Source organism: Choristoneura fumiferana, chromosome 21 (genome assembly GCF_025370935.1).
Source record: "Choristoneura fumiferana chromosome 21, NRCan_CFum_1, whole genome shotgun sequence".
NCBI lineage: Eukaryota > Metazoa > Arthropoda > Insecta > Lepidoptera > Tortricidae > Choristoneura > Choristoneura fumiferana.
The window spans coordinates 6709429-6721962 of record NC_133492.1 but is presented as its reverse complement, the minus strand read 5'-3'; the positions used below and the strand labels follow the sequence as shown (position 1 = coordinate 6721962).

Sequence of the window (12534 nt, the reverse complement as noted above, 5' to 3'; positions counted from 1 at the left end):
GATACATGAAACTATGTCGAAATATCGGGAGCTCATTAGGTGATCACTAATCATGGTCTACATCCCAAATCAAATATTTGTACGTATGTAGTTTAATAACTGTGACTCATTAAAACCTGTTATTGTAAGTAATATACCGGGTGTGGCCTGTAATACGATCAAAAAATTAAAACATAGATCGTCCTCGTCAATCTGAACAACATTAGTTCAGCGACTTTTAAAAATAATGGAATCCTTGAATTTTCCTTTTTTCATACAAATTAAATACTGCTATCAATGTACACCATCCTAGAACACAACTGACGTCGCCTGTCGCGGTACAAACATCAAGCATTTTGCTTTACATTGCTTCTTCGAATAAACTTAAAAGAATAATATTTAAAAACTGATTATTTTTAAAAGTCGCTGAACTAATGTTATTTAGTTTGACGAGTATGATCTATGTTTTAATTATTTGCTTATATTACAGGCCACACTCGGTATAAAGTTTATTCTGTAAGTAAGCCACAAAGAACTCTTTTTATACTATCCGCATTGCAATTTTAACTTGCAATCATTAACGAATATATAATTAGTAAGCACCTAGAGAAAAAGATGATAAGTTAGAATATTATATCAACTAACCAAAGAACTTGACATATTTCATCTCTGCGTTGTAATTTACCAGCACATACTAACTTTATCTTCAAGAAAAAAAGTGACATACAGAGCACAATGACCGACAAACAAAGCGCATAGCTACTTAGTACCGTGACCGGTGAGTAATTCAGCTGCCATCCACCCTCCGCAGTGTCGTGTCAGGCTTTCCGCTCGGATTCCGCTCGATTCCGCACGATTCCGCACAATTCCGCACAAATAGGGCAGTTGACGTTTTTTACACCGCAATTAATTGAGGAAAATATGTACTGCGGCCATCCTATTACCGTTTTATTTCAAGTTTAATTTTTTATGACTAATAATATCAGACGCCTATGCTGTTTCGTGTCCCTTAAGTTGTCATCTTTAATTTTGTTCCATTAACTACAATAGACGACAGCAGGGTGTCAGCTATTGGGCTCTAATTGGCATGACAAACATGGATATTTTACTTAGGTACTAGGATTTGCAGCTGGGAACCTCATTGCCTACTACTACTACTAAGTCCTACTAAACCAGCATATTTTGACAAGATTCCCGCAAACGTAAGCCGTAATGAATAATAATGTTCTTAATTCTTTTTACTTGCACATGCACCAGGTACTTGACATGTAATCATGATAAATTAGTGTTGAGTACCTATTGTTGTGTAAGTGATTGCATCAACTTTCACAAACAGTCAACTATTTAAGCTTTTTTATATGAGCATCTGTAATAAATAAGCGCGGATAATTTACAAGCTGTTTGAAATGAATAAAAAAAACAGTAATCTGTTGGGTTAGTTCGATCGAACACAACTCTGAAAGTTTTTAATTGGAATTTTTGATTTTAAAATTTAGCCACGCGTTGACGCAATGTACTTTGAACATCGATTAATTTACGGAACATATTGTCAGTTACAATTGAAAATTCCGAAAAAAAATACAGAGGTGTTCAGTCAAACCAAATCTTTGCTGAAATATTCCGGATTCATTTCAAAACACCGTATGGAGATGATGTGTCTATGTTCAGTGCGTAAGCAAATAATTATAATAGAAGATAATATTCATCCTAAATTATTAATTGAGGAAAAAGCTAATAATTTTCGTAAAGAGGTTTGATTTAATCCTCCAATAGCTACATTTAAAATTAAAATTAAAAATTTATCAAAAAAATAATATGACAATAAAATTATGGGGGAAATTTTTTGTCATGTTATTAAAATGAAACAATTTATTCAAGATAAACCTTCTATAATATTGGGGAATCAGAAATGAAATGGTGCAGATCCTATTTTTATTAATAGTGTTGAATTTATTAAAATAGAGATAATATTGTTTATTTCTAAGTTTATTTTATTTATTTTTCACTTTTTTACTCTTCAGCTAAGCGTATTGGTACAATGAGACCATGACCTAACATCCGTAATGAAATTTAATTTTCATCAATTTCGTTTACCGCATTTGCAAGCTCAGGCCAATCCCGGCCGCTGCTGCGGTTTCCTCATTGGACGACACGCGTTTACAGACCAAAATTTTAGGAGTTAAAAGCCTGCAAAAGGCTCTTCCGTGAGTTAAATTGTTGGTCTCCGGTTAGACAAAAAAAAACAGGGTATTCTGCAGGAAAACAATGAGCAAAGGATACACGTACTGAATGGGATATCAAACGAGTTTGTTCAAAATTTCACAAAGGAACTAACGGGTTAAAGAACTGAGAATCAATGTTGGAAACTACTATCGCTGGCAAAAAATTAAAACGCTCCTTTAAACGCGATTAAAATTTAGGGCATTTTATAACCCTATATAGCGTTGTTTATAAAGTTTTAGCTAATGTAATTGTAACTTGAATTCGTGACGAAGTTGGCTAAATAGTTTACTCATTCCAATGTACCTCATGCGGAAACGTGGAAACTGAACGTCTCTCTAATTTGTTGCGTAATTGCGCGGACGCATTGATCGGGGTGTAATTGTGTATTACTACATAGGTTAGCCTGATTTATTTTGTAATTTACGTCTTAGTTTTTGTTTACAGACAGGTTGAAATGAAGATTGTTTTTTGGAATCTTTTTGTATTTTTTATTTCAATTCCAAATTTTTACTTTTACGGTCATCCCGTAAAACCTAAATTGAACATACAAACTGAAATATAGAAAAATAAGACCAACACTGGGAATCGAACCCAGGTCCTCGGTATTCCATACCGCGCACTATACCGCTACACCACTGTTGGTGTTGGTGTTGGTACGGAATACCGAGGACTTGGGTTCGATTCCCAGTGTTGGTCTTATTTTTCTAGTTTTTCTGTGCATCTATATTTCAGTTTGTATTTTCAATTTAGGTTGAAATGAGTAAAGGTTGAAACGGATGCCCGCATCAAAAACGTTGTTAGCTACACAATACGCGGTACTCGTGTATTGCCTTGCCCTAAGGTACATTCGTTTTCCAACAATAGCTTTCCAACCAAGCTCAGCTAAAGTTGTTGTAAACATCAACAGTCCTCGTTTATTTTATAAATAACAAATTAACACTATAGCGGTTGATAATGTAGGTACTTTATAAAGCACAAATGTTCATGGAATAAAGAATTTTAAGAATGTTGAAATAATATCCAAAATAACAAATCTGTCTACATTTTAAGTACCTATTTCTATATTTTTATTTCCAATTAGCGCCTACTAATAAGTTAGTTAAATAGTCGCTTCGCTGATCGTACCTAAATTTTTCTTTTTTTCGGCTTATCACGATGTGCCCGGTGTAGAGCTAGGAATTCGTAGGTGTTTATTCTGGTTCGTGAACGTTTCTTGCGTTTATTCATACGTAAAACTGTAATTTCCTTTCGGCAGTAAGAAGCTGATGTTGATAACATCCAGGATGTCTTTTAAATACGTCCTTCCTGGCCAAAAATAAATAAAAGAAGTTTTATTTACCACTCATACACACATTATTACTTCAATATGAAAAAAGTGTCATCATATTTGCCTACTTACTAATATTATAAATCTGAAAGTCTAGATGTTTGGACGTTCAGATATTTGTTATGCCATCACGCAAAATTAACACAATTAAAATATGAATAATATAAGTTACATATATCTTACGTAGCGTATCTTTTTATTTTTCCGCGGGGACAAGTCGCGGACATTATCTAGTCATTATGTAGATCAATAATCTGACTAAGAAACTTAATTAGCTATGTGTACACGATGATTTGGTCCTCGAATGGAGACCACGGACGGGAAAACGTAGTGTAGGGCGTCCTGAGGCACGGTGGACGGATGACCTTAAGAGGATCGCTGGCGGCGGATGGGTGCGAGGGGCTGAAGACAGAGTGTTGTGGCGCGCCATGGAAGAGGCCTATGTCCAGCAGTGGACTGCTGTAGGCTGATGATGATGATGATGATGATGACACGATGATTTTGAAGCGGTAATCAGGAGTTGAGAAATATTAATAATCTCATCATCATCATCATCATCAGCCTATAGCAGTTCACTGCTGGACATAGGCCTCCCCCAAAGAGCGCCATTGCGCCCTGTCCTCGGGTAGACGCATCCAGCTTTTACCAGTAGCCTTTCGCAGATCGTCACTCCACCTGGCCGGAGGGCGTCCTACACTACGTTTGCCAAGACGCGGTCTTCACTCAAGAACTCGTTTACTCCAGCGGTTGTCGGTTCTGCGACAGATATGACCAGTTTCTGCCACTTCAACTTGCTAATTAAGCTATATAATTTATATTTGCTATATTTTTTATTAATTAATTTCCCAAGCTATGTAGTAATAATCTGCCTGGATCGAATTCAATAGGCGAAGGAACTCACTGTTTAATCAATTGCAGTAGAAGTGGATGAAATTCTTAAAACCATTAACCACGGAATACGTGACCACCTACATTAATAAACTAAAGTATACCAAAATGACAGTGACAATTAATTACTCATAATTTATTAAATTTTGTTTTACAAAACTCTTACCAAAGAGGTTATAAGCTCACAGACTAAACCATTAGTAGGGTGGCAATGAGTTTTAAATAAATAAAATATCACGGGACAATTCACACCAATTGACCTAGTCCCAAAGTAAGCTTAGCAAAGCTTGTGTTATGGGTACTAAGCAATGGATAAATATAATTATAAATATAGATACATACTTAAATACATATTTAACACCCAAGACCCGAGAACAAACATTCGTATTTTTCATACAAATATCTGCACCGACACGGGAATCAAACCCGGGACCTCAAGCTTCGTAGTCAGGTTCTCTAACCACTAGGCCATCTGGTCGTCAAAAAATAAAAAGTTAATAAAAGTTATTTTCAACATAAAAATATTTCAAAAATAAAATGCTTAGTTTAATGTGATTGCGAGTTACTCGTGATCGCCACCAATTACTTAATTAGAAAAATGGGTCCTGATCACCGATTAAAAATCATTGTGTGTAGATAGTACCCGTTGTTGGTAACTAGTTATCTGTGTCAACGCAATCCCTTCGCCTTCTGCGACTTGTAACAGCTTGTATCGGCTTTCCGATAGCTACAAGCGCAGCTGCAAACTGGCGACTTGAATTAATGCGACTATCGCTAGTTATTTAAAGACAATAAATATGTACAAGTACATAAGTAAAGTATTGTGAGTTATTCTTTTGTTTAAAATAAAAAAAATGTACAGCCCTGACTGGTTGTGACTTTGACAAAGTTTCCAAAAGACAAGTTGTTTTTTGGAATCTTTTTGTATTTTTTATTTCATTTCCAATTTTTTACTTTTACGGTCATCCCGTAAAAACAGACATTTCCCTTTTTAATGTTTTTAAATTTTCTGTTTTAACATAATGTGACATTGTCTTTTGCTTCCGTTGTTTCTGCCAATCAGTTTGTTACGTCGTAATTTTAATCTATCATTTTGATCGGTTCAAAAGTCGAACCTTATTAAATATTTATAAAGTGGCTCGTTTGCAGCAGAGTTTATACAATTGAGGCCAGATACAATAATACATGTCTCGGCGTCGATACGTCACGTATTCGTGATTGCGACCTGTTTTGTGTCGCTAGCTTTATTGTGCTTACTATGTTAGCGGTTGTTTGTGTATGTTTCGTATTGTGTGTTACCGATTGGAGCAATTAGTGGGTACAACAATATGAAGTCCTTATTATACTATAACCAACAAAAAGTTGGATAACCCCTGATTTTGTCTCTTCAAAGTTCAATATCTCAAAAACGGCACAGCCGATTTTGATGAAACATGTCTAAGATAACCATCGCTAGAAAACCTGGTTTTAAATAAAAAAACCGCATTCAAATAGGTCTACCCGTTTAAGAGCTACGGTGTCACAGACAGACACACAGATACAGATAGCGTTCAAACTTATAACACCCTCTTTTTGCGTCGGGGGTTAAAAATGAATGTCTATGCAAAAACACGTATGATGGCGAACACAAAGCTCGAATTCACATCCCTACTTAAATTACCTATTTAAAGTGGTACTATTCAACGTGGTCATGCCGCGAGCGTTATGGGCACCTTCGCGCCGGGAATGGCAAGGGGCGAGTTATTTGACTAAATTATTTTTGTAATAATTGCCTATATAATATAAATTTCTAATAAATTAATTAAATAATATTTAATAGGTACTAGTAGAAAAGAAATAAGGTCAAGCTAAAATCAATATCAGTGCAACTGACAAACGCCCATCATCAACATGCTGATTATTATTAAACATTGATCCAAAACATATCATATTGACATCCTGTACATGTCTGATTCTCGCAGTGATTTTATAATGAAGTATAGGTACTATTATTGGGTATTAGAGCATGTTGCTAACCTGAAAGTAACATTCTTTGCTTGACAACACATTGACAGTCCACAGGCTTCAAAAGGACATTTCTATCGTTTCAAACAATACAAATCGATACTGGCACTACGTGACACCAACAGACAGTTGCACATTGCACCAAAGTAACAAGTTCAGCTGCAAACTGCCTTATCGCACGCCTCCGGCTCCCTATTGCTACGTATTTTCCCCAAGAGAAACAAACTTTTCTATACCGTCGGCCAAAACAAGAACCCAAGTCTTGGCATACTAATTCCAATAAAATCTGAAGACACTGGCGCCGTCTCCAACTGAAATGAATTCGTGGTTATATTATGTACAGGCAAATAAAAGGATTTCAAACGCCGCGCCGAGATTCGCTCCGAGTGATTGGTATTTTCTGCAGAACGACTCCTGTTTATACTCTGATAAGATGTGATAAAACAGACGTATAATTTGATACGGCCTTGAGACTGACGGGGCACAGATGCTAAAGTTTAGAGATGGTTACAGCTATCGTGTTGTCACTGTCTGTCTTACATTTGCATTTGTGTTCTTTTCGTGACGTGATTGTTTTTTATTAAGCTTTCGTACCTATACAGAATGATGCTAGATTTATGAATTTGCATGTTTTACACACGGTAGTGATGTGTGTTCAGAAACTAGCAGAAAGCTGCTTAAATATTTTATGACAGCGAATTGAAAACGCGAGAATTTGAATGTGCTATATTGCCAAATGACGCATCTGGGCTTCGAATTCGGCAAATATTTCACTGATCGATTCAGTGCCAATACGGCTAAAAGTTTCAATTGCTATAGGAGAATTAAACCTATACCTACTATTCCGTATCTTATACACCTTCTATTATTAGAATCAGTTCATAAACTTAAAGTACACAATCGCTTGAATGAATATTTCACTATCAAAAATTCTATAACAAATTTAACGCAATATTATTAGCCTTATAAAATTTGCTTATTCACTGTTCAATCTCCAGGACAATAAAGGTAAATGCAAACTTTTTCTTCCTACTCAAGTTTTCTCTTCTACAATTCTAACACGAACAGCGCAACAGTTTCTCAACTGGTTGATTAATAAGTACAAAAGTTCGTGAACTGAATTTCAAGCGCGACCGAAGCATTCGTAAGTATCGTAACTATCCAAACAACCGTAAGATATCGCCCCGACGTGCTTAGGTAACCCTGCCACGGCATTGACGGCTGCAAACCGACGTCATCCATCTTATTTAATTAAAACGTAGCCGTAAAGTTGACGGGACGCAGCGGCATGTCTAGTATGGTCTAGATTGCTAAGCATAAATATTCAACACATTTTGTCAGCGTATGGCATTTGTATTAATAAAAGATGGGAATGACAAAGAAATTTCTGGATATAAAGATTGAGGTCTTGAGGTTATGATAGCATTTTATAGGGCGAAATAATAAGATGGCGTCAAGTAGATAAAACAATAGGCTAACTCCAGTCTCCATGTAAATAAGGTCACATTTGTCTAAAAAATATTACGTCCAAACAAAATAAATAATTTAAATGCGGAAGTAACTCTATCTGTCTGCTAATTTTTCCGGCTTGAAATATTGAATTGATTGTGATACAATTTGCTAAAGATAATTTGACACACTGGAAAGGACATTTTGTCCCTAAAAATTACATGATTCCCGAAAGATAGCAACAGAAAGTTAAATTATATGTTTTCCCGTTCATACTCGTTGATACTGTACGGTAAATTTAAACAATACACTTAATACATCTTTTCATAGTTCTAATCTCGTACCAAAACCTTACATTAGCAAAGTTCAAACATTTAAAATATGAAAAAATATTCTCTATATTAAAAACTATCAGTTGGAAAATGTTTGGCGGTGCTGCACCTAAGATTCCAATACATGGCGTGTGCTGCCAAATAACCTCTGTAAGATAAACGTCTCAACCAAGCAATGGGCAACAAAATAGCTCGCTGTGCCGTCTGTCTCGCTTGTTTGTGGCACGACCATAACATAAGATGCTTATCTGTTGCCCCTAGTTGCGCGCAATAAAACTGTATAGCGGATTCCCTCGAAGAACAGAGAACAGGTATTGGCATTCTATAGGTTAATACGAAATAATAGTATAAAAACATTCAAAAGTACAAAATGTTGGTAGGTTTTGAGGTCCATAGAGAAAGTAAAGTAGAGTAAGAAATTAGGAATTAATTCGTGTGGTTATAATGGCCTCTCAAACATAAGGAACGTGCTTTACGGTGAAAGACAACATCACGAGGAAACGTGTACCAAGGGCCCGCGAGAGAACTACGGCTCAAGCCCTCTCAATCTGCGAGGAGGCCTGTGCCCCGCAGTAGGACGTATGTAGGCTGTGACGTTGGAACAGTAATTAGCAATCCGCAGTCATATTTATCTCCAAAAAGCTTCGAAGTTTCCATGTTCATATCTGTGGGCCGAATTACTAAAAAATCAGTGACAAACCTTCAAAGTTACAAAAAATCAAGTTTCCGGAAGGCAGCAGTGCAACAAAACGCTTTAAACTACTAGAATGACTTGCATTTTCCCAATTTGAAACAAAATCTGCGATACAAGCCTCGTCTCACAACGGTTCGCGTCGCGCAATAACCCTCCAACCTTTGTCCGTCGGCTTTGACGACCGAACAATTTGCTCTTTTCGCTTTACATCCCGGAATTGCGCAAAACTGACAGTTAGTGGACGACATTGTTTTTACCCAAGTTTGTGTGTATCGGATCTAGTTGGGCTTGTTTTACTCCTTTGTTAAATTCAGTTACAGGGTTGTTAGTCTAATAATTTGTTTTATATTTCTGTTTAGGCCAACAACCAATCATAACAATGGAAGCAAATATTTGAGCACTCACAGCTTTCTGATTCAATTTAAATACAAGAATTATTGTGTCTAACAAAACTTTGAATTCGTCGTTATTTATATAATCTTCAATTTTCCTAAGTATCACTAAGACCTGAACACAAAGAAAGTTATAGGTTATTAGGAGAAATATCTGACAGTTATTTAGTTGAATATTATACAGAGAAATATAGCCACTTGCTGTGGAAATTGAACGATTTTGATACTATAAAGTTTTGTTAAAAGACTAATAAAAGCAAGTGACTTTAAAATGATGCTCGCAAATGAGCAGTGAAAGTTGTATGTTCTTTCTCAGGTCCCTAACTTAAACATTTACCATTTGTAATTTATTTTTCATCGCTTGCGCCTCTCAAAAAATTTCGGAGATTTTAATAACTTGAGTATTTTAGAATTCATATGCAAAAGTATTTTTTTTTCTAAAATAATAACTATTAACCTTAGTATACCTAAATAGTCTCCGGCCCAGAATTAAGTCGTTGGTTTATAATAAACCTTTTTATTCTTATAAAATACCTACCTACACTACTTCAATTTTGAGTATTGAATGAAAATTTAGAACATTCTATCAGTAGGTACTCTACGTGAAAATAGTACGAACATATCCTATACATTTGATAGGATTAAAGCTCCATACACTGATTGATTTACATCCAGTGCCAGAGTCCGAAACCGGACATTGACGCGTTCCGGTACATTAGTCTGCACTGATCCGGACAAGCCACTGCACGCGAGCGTTAAATGTGATAGCTGTGATCACTTCAAATTGGCATTTATACTGTAAAGCTAAAAGAAGCAAGGATTATATTGAATGGTAATATAATACTTGTAATAATAATTATAATAATTTATTCAAAAACTCAGTTTACAAACAAATACAACAAATACAAATATTATTTATTGCACACCATAAATCAGCACAAAAAACTTATAATATAAACATTTTCATGCCATCTGGTCTCTGACCATGGTCTCTTGCAATGCCTGCGGGCTCAAGTAACGAGCACGTAGTAACTAGCATGTGTACCAGTACCTTAAGAGACCGTATGATGTCATTTAGTGCAGCTAGCATGGAGACGCGGGCTGCACTCATTTGGAAATTCAACTTCAAATAATTTATTCTGTAAATAGGCCGCAATGGGCACTTTTAGGGTTCCGTACCTAAAGAAAAAAAACGGAACCCTTATAGGATCACTTTTTGTCCGTCTGTCTGTCAAGACCCTTTTTCTCAGGAATGCATAAAGGTATCAAGCTGAAATTTATATCAAATACCGAGGTCTACTGTCCCTTAAAGCTGTGAAAAAATCAAACTTCTAAGCCAACGCAATCAAAAGATGCAGCCGTTCATGCTGCAAATTTCCGCAAATTTTCGAAACTCACAAGGGAAACAAAATCTGCAGGGTATGACGGTATAACAAAACCAACTAAAAAAGTCTGAAAATCTTGATTTTTTATGTCTGTCTGTAAATATCTATGACCAATATAATCTGACCCCACACTGCGTACATTTTGCTTAAGATTAGGGCTACTACACTGGATGTATTAAATCACTCGGAAAAAGCGAGAAATATCTTCAAGACACGATTCCCGTTCCTATAAATGTGTAGGGAACCCTCGGTGTGTGAGTCCGACTCGTCCTTGCCCGGTTTTTTTTTAAAACTACCAGCGCTTTTGGAAATACCATTATTTCCAAAAAGAATGCGCCGCAAGAAACTTGACAGAAAAACCATTTTTTTTTTCAAAATAAATAATTACTTAAAAACTACAGTATAAAATTAAAGAAAAAATTAACATAAAAAAATAATAATGCAGGGATGTATGGTGTCCTATTAGCTACAAAACTAAAACTAAATCATGTATATTTACGTTCAGTGGTTCGTTGACGGCTCTAACGATTTCAACCAAAGCTAAGTACGTGGGGGCTTTCGGAGGCAAACAATCGATCTTCCTCGGTCCTATCTCTGGAAAAACGTGTATTTTTGAATCGTATACATATTTTTATAACGAAATCGCACGCCCAATAAGATCGGTAATTTCAACAACTAGCTAATATCAGCGTGGTCGTTCAACGGCAGTGTTGGACTTGGAAACTGGAAATGTAGAGTTGAAATCTATTTCGGTCGCGACTTATTGTTGGTTTATATATTTAAATACCAACAATATAAGTTTACTTTTTAGTTTTAAAGCTTATTTAAATAAGTATTTCCGAATCTAACAAAAAAAAACTGAGATTAAAGCTTTGTTGCCAGGTACTCTTCTTTAAACATATGCATTCTAACAAAAAGGGATTCTCTTCGAAACTAAACGTCGTATGAAAGTCAAACGACCTGAGTCCCCTGTGCTAACCACTCGGTATTATGAAATTTGTTTAATAAACGGAACAGCAGCAGCGACCTCTTGCATACGAGATGATAAGACACTGATAAGCAGCCGATTTGTATTCAGCTTCGTTTATTTTGGCAACTTGGAGCGCTCTGGACGATAATAACTCAAAATAAATTACTCAATATCGTCACCCTCGATGGTTGTATATTATCATCGGGATACAGGGGCGGCTATCAATTCCGGTGGATTCATCATCATCATCCCAGCCTATATACGTCCCACTGCTGGGCACAGGCCGCCTCTCTGAACAAGAGGGCTTGGGCCATGGTTCCCACGCGGACGCGGGCGGGCGGAGGTTTGTGCAGGTTTCCTCACGATGTTTTCCTTCACCGCAAAGCTCGTGGTAAATGGTGTGCTCGTGCTGGTGGGTTTCCAATGGATTATTTCATCTGAATTAGTTAGTAAGTAATACTTACTGCATTGGTATTGATTAAAATAGTAACACTGGTTTCAAATATGTACTATCGAATCTATTAAATGGGGAATCACAGTGAAACTTTTCACAATCGATAGTTAACACCACAAAGTTTTTTTTTAATTTACATTCATGTTTCTTGATACCTTTAATACTCATTTAATCCATTCTTACTCCTTATTAATATTATAAATACAAGCGTAACTTAGTCTAATGTTTAAAACTTTCATGATTTTCACTCATAGTAAAAATACCACAAACAGGATTTATCATGCTAAACACACGAGTAATATTTATGTCGACGTTTCGACCACATTGCAGTGGCTGTGGTCTGTCAAACGTCGAGGTTAGGATCAGGAGGTCGAGGGGAGGATATTACTCGTGTGTTTGGCGTGATAAGTCCTGTTAGGTGTATTTTGACTGTAAAT

General features: G+C 36.2%; 1 protein-coding gene across 2 annotated transcripts in view; it reads right to left on the bottom strand.

Annotated features, from left to right (window-relative positions):
• unc-13 overlaps positions 1-12534 on the bottom strand; it is a 382374-nt gene that overhangs the window by 97185 nt on the left and 272655 nt on the right. The gene's annotated exons all lie outside the window — the stretch shown is intronic.